Source organism: Macrotis lagotis, chromosome 1, assembly GCF_037893015.1.
Source record: "Macrotis lagotis isolate mMagLag1 chromosome 1, bilby.v1.9.chrom.fasta, whole genome shotgun sequence".
Taxonomy (NCBI): Eukaryota; Metazoa; Chordata; class Mammalia; order Peramelemorphia; family Peramelidae; genus Macrotis; species Macrotis lagotis.
The window spans coordinates 157,809,392-157,819,728 of record NC_133658.1 but is presented as its reverse complement, the minus strand read 5'-3'; the positions used below and the strand labels follow the sequence as shown (position 1 = coordinate 157,819,728).

General features: G+C 36.1%; 1 pseudogene; it reads right to left on the bottom strand.

Annotated features, from left to right (window-relative positions):
• Positions 1 to 783: 783 nt before the first annotated feature.
• On the bottom strand, positions 784 to 8,357 carry LOC141518076 (uncharacterized; annotated as a pseudogene).
• Between the last annotated feature and the right edge of the window lie 1,980 nt (positions 8,358 to 10,337).

Here is a 10,337-nt window from a genome sequence, read left to right as displayed (position 1 = left end):
AGAAGTTCTGAAGTGGGGGAGGGGTGAGGGAGAGTAGTGCAACAGAGTGGAAAATGAAGACATTGTTACCGTTGAGGCAGTCCTTGGATGGAGGTTCTGGGAGCTCTCTGCTGTCTGCCCTTCACTCTCTCTAATCAGGGGGAGGGTAGGGGTTTTCTGATGAGGTGAGTTCTAGGTGTTATATGACCCTGCAGATTGAGGTTTTGGGGAAGCATGATGTGGTCTAGAGGCATGCAGTTTGATTAGGGTCCACTTCTTGATTGTAAGATCTTCTACAACATGACTCCCACCTACCCTTTCAGCATCATCTAACAGTATTTTTTTTTATTATAAATGCTATGTTCCAGTCAAACACTACATTTTCCCCTTCTCTGCTTCCCCCAAATCATCATGTTTGAAAAGTACTCTTTAGTTTACTTTTCAGAATTCTTTTGAAGCTCAGCTCAGGTGCCTCATATTACAGGATAACCTTCCTAATTCCCTCAGTTATTAATGGTCATCTATATTGATTTTCCACACACACACACACACACACATACACACACACACACACACACACTTCTTACAGGCAGAGATTATGTCAATTGTGTACCTATATTCCTTGAATTTAGCACAGTGCTTTGCACGTAACTGGGACTTGGTATATATGTCATTAAAAGTACACAAAAAAGAAAAATTCAAAAGGGGAATGGAAATGAATGTTTTTTTATTCTTCTGAAAATTAATATGCCCTTTTAAAATATAAACCATGCTAGAAATAAAGTTTATAATTTTATCTACTGATTTTAAAAATTATTTTAATTTATTTCTGATTACAGTATAATAAAAATTTTTAAGTCAATTACTGAAAACCCCTTTAATCATATAAAATAATTTGTTCTACATGTCCACATGTAGGATGTCAGTCCTATACTATATGATGACAATTTAGTATCCTAGGTCCATGAAAGAAAAAGCATAAGCACTTTAAAGAGGTACCAAAAATAAAGGGCAAAGTTAAGCCCAACTCCTTCTATCTTCTATGACAGACGAAACACATTAGTAATCAATAGTAAAGGAACTTGAAATGGCATTTTAAAAGCCACAAAATTGGGAAGAGCATCTGGACCAAACCACACGCTCTGGAGGCCTCTCTACAATTGTGACCTCCACAATCTTAAATCCTCAAGAGAAGCATTGTGACATGGCAGCGAGCTAGATTTTGAGTTAAGCCATGGACAAATCACTTCACCTGAGATTAATTTTGCTCGACTATAAAATGGGGATTAACACCATATTTCCCCATGCATAAAACACACCTGTTTTCAAAAAAATTGGGGATCTAAAAACTAGGAGTATCTTCTACAGTAGTTGTAGATTTTTTTTTACTTACATTCCCTACTTTTTCGAGCTTGCTTTTGTGCTCATTGTTGATTTTATTTACTTGCATTTCCCACTTTTTCACACTTGTTGTTGCACTCATTGTTTCACATTTGTTATGGGTATATTAGGTGACCTTTTCCCACATTCTGCCTAGAAATGGCTCAGAAAAGATTTTCATATAGTGTTGAATTTTTTTCAAAGTGATCCAGTTTGCAAAAGTGAGTGGAAATCATGCTGTTGAACATCAGTTTGATCCTCCTCCAACTGAGAAAACAATCCAAGACTGGTCTTTTTCTGCCATGGCATTTTCAGTAGGCTTCCTGTGCCTGCCACTGTGCTAAGCACTTCATAAATAATATTGCTTTTGATCTTCACAACAATCTTCAGAGATATGTGCTATGATAGCCACAGAGGCACTGTTATTGTTTGAAGTCATATTCAAATTCAGATTTTTCTGATGCCAGGCTCAGTGCTTTATCCATTGTGCCACCTAGCTGCCATCATTCACTGAATAATTAATGCCTTCCCATTATTTTGTAGGCTTCCATTTATCAAATATAATCTACTTTACGTCTTTGGTTTCCTCTCTGAATTATCTAAGTAAACAGATGTTAGCAAACTGCCTGTGATCCAAGATGAGAAGTTATGCTTTCTGATGTATGTATGTGCACCTACGTTTATATTAAATATATGCACCCCAATTTCCTGTCAGGAATCTTTGAATCTGTCAGTGTAGATAATCTCTTTACCAATGCAGATCACAATCCCTTTACACACTTTGGTGGATAGTCTTCATTAGAAGCTTTGACTCATTACTTTGTGAATGACAGATCTCCCATTTCATTGTTCTGGGCAATAACATCAGAACCACATTACTACTTGGTGTAAATCTTCCAAACCTCTGATGGCATAAACTTCTACTCAACAATGAAGTTGTAGTGAGAAATATTAGGTGGAACAGGCTTCGGTTCTTTTCTCTGATTTGTCTGGATTATTTTGCTACAGTTTGACCTTTGTTTTCAACATTTCAGACATTTGATTACATATTTTTCTGTCACATAAATGTCATCCTCTTTCCTCCTTCAGTTTTCAGGGAGTGGAAAAGTTATCTCTATCTTCCAAATATGTGACATTTAATTGCATACCTTCCAGACATGTTTTGAGGTGGACACTTCTGGGTTTGTTTTTCTGTGCTATCATCTTGGGCTCCAGCACATCTATTCTGTTTCTCAGAAAATTCATTGTTTTATATACATTCTATATGCAAGTATCCAGACTGTTGACTTTCATCATCTCCTGAAAGTCCTTAGTGGTTCACTGTTCCTTAGTTTCATGATATTTTTTCTAATTTAATTACATCTTTTATTTTCTTCAGTGTTTTTGTGGCTTCTTTTGCACAGTAGTATTTTCCATTGATTTTGTGGCTTCTTTTGCACAACAGTATTTTCCTTCCACTTTTTTTGGCCCATTTTCTTTAAAGTGAAATATGCTGACAACAGTTGGGCAGCAATATATTTCTTCACAAGAGAAGTGGCATAAAAAAACTATTCAGGAAATGTATGATGGGGGGCCCCGCCCCCGTGAAGTAGAACTTTGCTAATGAATCAACAAAGAATAAATAGTATTTATCATTGCAGTTTTTGTTTGACCATTTCATTTCTTTGTTAAAAACAATTTCTTGTAAGTATTTCTTTTTTTTACCATCTTTGGTTTATTTATTTTATATTATTACAATAATCTTGTTGTGAAAGTAAATATAAACCCCTCTCCACCCCACAGAAAGATGAGAAATATCAAGAATAGTGAGAGAGAGAGAAAAAAAGTGTACTTCAGTCTATGTTCAGATTACAATGGCTCTGTCTCTGGGATGAGTTGCCTTCTTTATCATAAGTCCACCAGAGAAGTTGCTTCAATATTTTTCCCAAAGTTGCTATTACCAACTATTTCCCTCCACTCTCACTTGTTCTATTCTCTTTCTCTTTCATCCTGTCCCTGTTCAGAAGTGTGTTGTATCTGAGTATCCCATGATCTTCCCTCTCTTCTATCACCTACTCCTCCTTTCTCCCCCCCCCATTCCCGCTTATCCCATCCCTTTCCTCGCATTTTTCTCTAGGATAGGATAGATTTCTATACCCTATTAAATGTGTAAGTTATGTTCTCTCAGCCATTTCTGATGAGAATGAAGACTCACTCATTCCCTCTCACATTACCCAGTTCCACTCCATTGTAAAAGCTTTTTATTGACTCATGTGAAATATCTTAGCCCCATCTTCCTTTCCTTTCTCTTTCAGTACTTTTCTTTATCACCCATTGACTCCATATTTTTACTATATTATACCATTATATTCAGCTCCTTCTTGTGCCTTATCTATATATTCTCCTTCTAACTGCTCTTATAAATGAGAAAGTTCATATGAGTTATCAGTATCTTCTTCCCATGCAAGAATACAAACAGTTCAACATTATTAAGTTCCTCATAATTAGTCCTTCTCATCCACGCCCTCTATGGTTCACCTGAGTCCTGTACTTAGAGATCAAACTTTCTGTTCAGCTCTGGTTATTTCAATAGGAAAGTCTGAAAATCCCATTTCATTGAGAGGCCATCTTTTCCCCTGAAAGAAGATGTTCAGTTTTGCTGGGTAGCTGATTCTCAGTTGTAAACCAAGATCTTTTGTCTTCTGGAATATCATATTCCAAGCCCTATGAGACCTTAATGTAGATGCTTCCAGATCCTGTGTAATCCTGACTATGGAGCCATGGTAGTTGAATTGTTTGTTTCTGGCAGCTTTTAGAATTTTCTCTTTGATTTGGGAGTTTTGGAATTTGGCTATAATATTCCTGGAAGTTATTCTTTTGGGATCTCTTTCAGAAGGTGATCAGTGAATTACCTCAATTTCTGTTTTACCCTCTGCTTCTAGGATCTCAGGGTAATTTTGCTGTATTATTTCTTTTTTTTAGTTTTTTTTTTACAAGGCAATGGAGTTAAGTGGCCTGCCCAAAGGCCACACAGCTAGGTAATTATTAAGTGTCTGAGGCCGGATTTGAACTCAGGGACTCCTGACTCCAGGGCTGATGCTCTATCCATTGTGCCACGTAACCACCCCTGTATTATTTCTTGAAAAATGAAGTCTAGGCTCTTTTCCTGGTTGTGACTTTCAGATAGCTCAATAATTTTTAAATTATCTATCCTAGATCTGTTTTCTAGGTCAGTTGTTTTTCCAATGAGATATTTCACATTTTCTTCTAATTTTTCATTCTTTTGTTAATTGTTTTGTTTCTTGATTTCTCACAAAGTCATCAGCTTCCTTTAGTTCTATTCTGCATTTGAAGGAGTTATTTTCTTCAGAGAGCTTTTTTTTTTTATCTCCAGCTGGCCAGTTCTGCTTTTTAAGGCATTCTTCTCATTTGCCTTTTGTGTTGCTTTTTCCATTTGGCCTAAACTAGTTTTTAACATATTTTCTTTAGTGTTTTTTGGTATTTCTTTTCACCAAGCTGCTGACTTGATTTTCATGATTTATCTGTGTCACTCTCATTTTTCCTCCCAATTTCTCCTCTACCTCCCTTAATTGCTTTTCAAAGTCTTTTTTGAGCTCATCTATAGCCTGAACCCAATTTCTATTTCTCTTGGAGATTTTGGATACAGAAGTTTCAATTTTGTTATCTTCTGAATATGTATTTTGGTCCTCCATGGGACCAAAGTAATTTTCTATAGTCAGATTCTTTTTTCCTGTTGTTTGCTCATTTCCTCAGCCTATGACTGATTTACTACTGCACTTTCAAGGCTTTGGGGAGTTTTGGGGACAATCCACAGGGATCTTAAATTCCTCCAAGGTCTTATGAGAGGCTCTGACTGCTCTCTTGCCTGTGCTCTGGTGTGTGGATAACCACAAGCTCTGCCCTCTGCCCTGGAGCTGTCAAGAGAGTCCCTGCTCCCAAACTGCAACCTGGACCTAAGTGTAGGCATACAGCAGAGTCCTGCCCCAAGGAGAGCAGGGAGACCTCTGCAGTCTCCCCAGACCCCATTACAATCTGTAGGCTGAGCTCTGGAAATGTTGGATGGCTCCTCTGATTCCCACTGCAGGTTCTTATTACAGGGCTTTTCTGAGACTGGTGCTCCACTCTGATGCAGTAGAGTTCTCTCACTACCCCTTACAGCTGACCCCAGTGATCCTTGGGCCAAGAGGTCTGGAAATTGCCCCCTCTGCCACAGGCCCAGGCACCCAGCCCCACTGTTCTGCAGCTGCGCTGCACTGAGGCTCTTTCCAACCCCTGGTCCTGGTAAAACAGACCTTTCCTGCAGAACTTTTAAGTTGTCTTGGACTGGGAAATTCTATCACTGAATCTTTCTATGGATTTTTCCCCTCTAAATTTTGGCTAGAGTCATAATTCGATGGCTTTTGGAGGTTTTTGGAGAATGAGTTTCTGGGAATTCTTGCCTTTGTGCTGTCATCTTGGTTCTGCTTCCCATGAGTATTTCTAATATCCCTATTTCTCTTTTTGGTGTCTGGGATGTTGTTATTGAGGCAGATATTGAGAAAATACACTGGCTTACAACCTCTCCCCTCATTTTATTGTAAGTTCTCCCTTCAAGTATTTGTGAAACCCAAGGGGTTAGCACCTAACAAGGGTTTATTATGCCTGTTAGCTTTGGGAAAGATGGGATTCACAAAAGATACATTTTGTATTTGAGGTACCTAAGGATAGTTTCACAATAGAGATCAGTTACCTAAAAAGGCTTCTAACAAGTTATAGAAATAGAAAAAAGTAAGAAGCACCATCAGTTTTGAATACTTTAATGTGGGAGCAATTTAAAGTATTTTGGAGAGTTTTGTTTTTCCTCTCTATTTGAAGTTTCAAAAAGAGACTAATATTAAAAGTATAATTTAATTTTATTATAATTATATATAAAAGTATAACCTATTTAATTATATCCCTAGACATATTCTTTGGTATAATGCTAACAGATGACTTGCTACTAAGCATTTATCCACATCAGTTCTATAATTAAAAGCTCTCTAATATAAATTATCTCATATATAACATGGTATGGTTGGAGAATTTACCACATTATATTCATTGGGACTAACCAGTATGAATTCTTTGATGTCAAGTAAAAGAAGAGGCCATAAAGAAGGCTTTCCCACATTTATCACATTTGTGAGATTTCTCACTAATATGAATTCTCTTATGTATAGTAAGATATGAATGTTTAAGGAAGGCTTTTCCACAGTTAGTACATTTATAGGATTTCTCTCCAGTATGAATTCTCTGATGTCAAGTAAGAGATCGAGTGATCAAATAAGGTTTTCCCACATTTATTGCATTCATGGGGACTTTCTCCTGTATGAGTTAATTGATGTCTCCAAAAGCTACTTCTATAACTGAAAGCTTTCCCACATTTATTACACTTATAGGGCTTCTCTCAGTACAAGTCCAATGATATTAGTAAGAGTTGAGCAATCAAGGAAGGTATTCCCACATTTATCACACTCATAGGGCCTCAGTATAGTATGGATTCTCTGATGTCAATTAATGAATTTTTGATTAAAAAAAAAAAGTTTTCCCACATTCATTACATGCATAGGGACTTTCTCCTCTGAGAATTATCTGATATACTGTAAAGCTACTTTTTCAGTTCAAAGCCTTCCCACATTTGCCACATTCATAGGGCTTCTCTCCTATATGAATCCTATTAAGTTCATTAAAGGATAAATGTTCAGAGTAGGCTTTTCCACATTCATTATGTTCATGATGATTCTTACCCTTATGAGTTGCATTATATTGAATAAGGGATGAGAAATCAAAGAAACCTTCTCTACATGCAACATATTTGTAAATCTTCTCTCCAAAATGTACCTTCTGATATTGTTTGAAAGTAGAGCAGTCAAAGAAGGTTTTACTACATTCATAATGATTCTCTCTGGTATGGATTTTCTGATGTTAAATAAAGGACAAATGTTTCAAGAAGGCTTTTCTACAATGGTTACATTCATAGGACTTTTTTTCGACTATGTGTTAGCTGATGTACAGTAAGGGTAACTTTTTGTCAGAATTCTTTTCCACATTCTTTGCATTCATAAGGACTCTCACCAGTATGGATTCTTTGATGTCAATGAAGAGACGAGCAGTAAATGAAGGTTTTCCCACACTCCCCACATTTGTAGGGACTTTCTCCTGTGTGAGTAATCTGATGTCTCAAAAAACTGCTTAAACAGTTGAAAACTTTCCCACATTCATTACATTCATAGGGCTTCTCTCCAGTATGTGTTAGCAGATACAGACAGATTAAGTGTACCTTTCTGTTGGAAAGCCTTTCCACATTCATTACATTTATAGGGATTCTCTCCAGTATGAATTCTCTGATGCCAACTAAGTGATGAACAATTAACAAAGGCTTTACTACATTCATCACATTCATAGGGCTTCTTTCTCTCCAGTATGAATTCTCTCATGTTCAGTAAGAGATGATTGTATAGAAAATACTTTTCCACATTTATTACATTCTTAGTGTTTCTCACCTTTCTGAGATATCTGATGCTAGTAATACATGAGTGGTCAAAGAACACTTTCTCAAATTCATTACACTCATAGGATTTCTTCTTATTACAAATTCTCTGGTGGTGACTAAGAGAGATGAGAAATTAATGAAGGCTTTTTCACATTCAATGTACTTGTAAAGACTTTCTCCTGTGTGAATTATCTGATGTCTCAAAAAGCTACTTCTAGGACTAAAAAAGATTTCTGACACTCTTTAAATTCATAAGGTTTCTTTCCAGGGGCTGTAGAATAAGGATGCCTTTTTGTTGAAAAGCCTTCCCACATTCATAGGGTTTCTCTCCAGTGTGAATTCTCTCATATTCAATTAAGGATAAATGTTTGCAGAAGACTTTTCCACTTTCATTACATTTGTAGAGCTTCTCTCCATTATGAGCTCTTTGATGTTGAGTAAGAGATGGATGGTCAAAGAATTTTTTTCTCACATTCTTTACATTCATGACTTCTCTCCTTAGTGGGATTTTCTATAAAGCTAACTGATAGTTGCTTGAAATTCATCTCATGAAAAAAGAATTTATTCCAACTTTCCTCTTTAAAATTTTCCTTCTCTCTCTCTCCAACCTGTCCTTAGGTATATAAATTCTTAAAACTTCAGGATCTAGAAGACCCTCTCCAAGTCTTCCCATTAATGTCCCTAAGGATTCTTTTTTTAGAAATACTCTTCCTTAGAATTGACACCTTGGGTTTAATTGTATTCTCCTGATCTGAAACCAGAGAAAAAAATAAATGCAATCTATTTTCTCTGAGGAAAGAAAACAAAATGCCATGGGCATTGGGGAAAAAGGCAATACAACACAATGAAACAAAATAATTTCCACAAGATGTATATATATATTTGTGCTTACACACATTTATACTACTTATACATATATACACATACACACACATAAACACACTTTTTACTTCTCAAAAATAAACTGATAATCTAGGGAAAAGCTAACAAATGGGAGAAAAGAAGTAAGTAGATGACAGAAATGGAGGAAGGACTGTTAAGTCAATAAGGAAAGTGAGCAGAAAAAACAAGGATTACCAGCATTTTATACTAAGTAAAGGAGAATGTGATGAGTAGGAATAAAAAAGTAGAAAAACAAGGTGAGATAAGATCTGAGAACATAATCTTTCAGCGATTAAAGAAGAGAAGATAGCAATGGTTCAGTGTGTGGTACCTAGATATAGATAGATATGTAAATATGTATATATACACATATGTGTGAGTATTTATATTCATTTATATCCCTTACCACATATTTAACTTTTATCATTTTCTCTTTTCATTTTTTCCAAAGACTTGCCCCTTCTTATTTATTGAAAGATCATGGGGGAGGGGTGTACAGATACACACACATACATGTATATGAAAAGGAAAGCAGAGGAATCACAATTGAAGGAAAGATGGCACACTCTTCTTACTCTCCCCCATCAAAAAAAAAGAATAAGGAAAAGAGCTTTACTCTCATTAAATACATACATATATATCTATATCTAGCTACCACACACTGAATCCACTGCTATCTTCTCTTCTTTAATCGCTGAAAGATTATGTTCTCAGATCTTATCTCACGTTGTTTTTCTACTTTTTTATTCCTACTCATCACATTCTCCTTTACTTAGTATAAAATGCTGGTAATCCTTGTTTTTTCCTGCTCACTTTCCTTATTGACTTAACAGTCAATTAAGTCTTAAGTGCTGAGGAGAACTTACATCCAATATAGCTCATGTTTTAGTTCTTTCTCACCTAGAGAACTGTTTGGCATGTTTTCCTCTTCAATCCATGGATCACATCAGGTTTAGAAATGGAAAATCCTGTTTGTAAAGAAGGATATAAAACACAGTCTCTGCAGGGGACACAAAGTCCCAGAAGTTAGTCCCTAATCATTAGGCATGAAACCACTCTCATGTACAGTCATTAGCATTTTATCAGTTTCCAATCTTTCCATTAATACTCAAGCTATGTATCTATCTGTGCCCCCAAGGAATACTTTTTCCTTTGCAGAGATCATAAGGGGCTTTGAATTTTGCCACTAAGATAAAACTGAGCTCTTTTCATCAAAAATCCCAAAAAGCTGATACTGAGAACACAAAGAGAATTGTACCTCCTCTTCATATACTTTGATTTGAGCATAATCCTCATGGGAAGACACTGCCCAGAGACTTTGACAAATATGGATTTACTCTTTCCTATTTCCTTGAGCCAGACTCATTCTCTGGGAAATCAATTACTAGGAATGGAGTAGTAATCCCAACAATATGTAGTAATAATTTATTTAATTGGTGTCTTGCCAATCTAATTAAAAGGAAAAGTGAAAGAGAAAAATGCTTATGTATACTTATCAAATTGTAAAATAGCTACTAGCTATAACCCAAGGAAAAAAATAGCAGAGATGTACAGAAATTCATCGGAGAGAAAATATAAGAAAAGA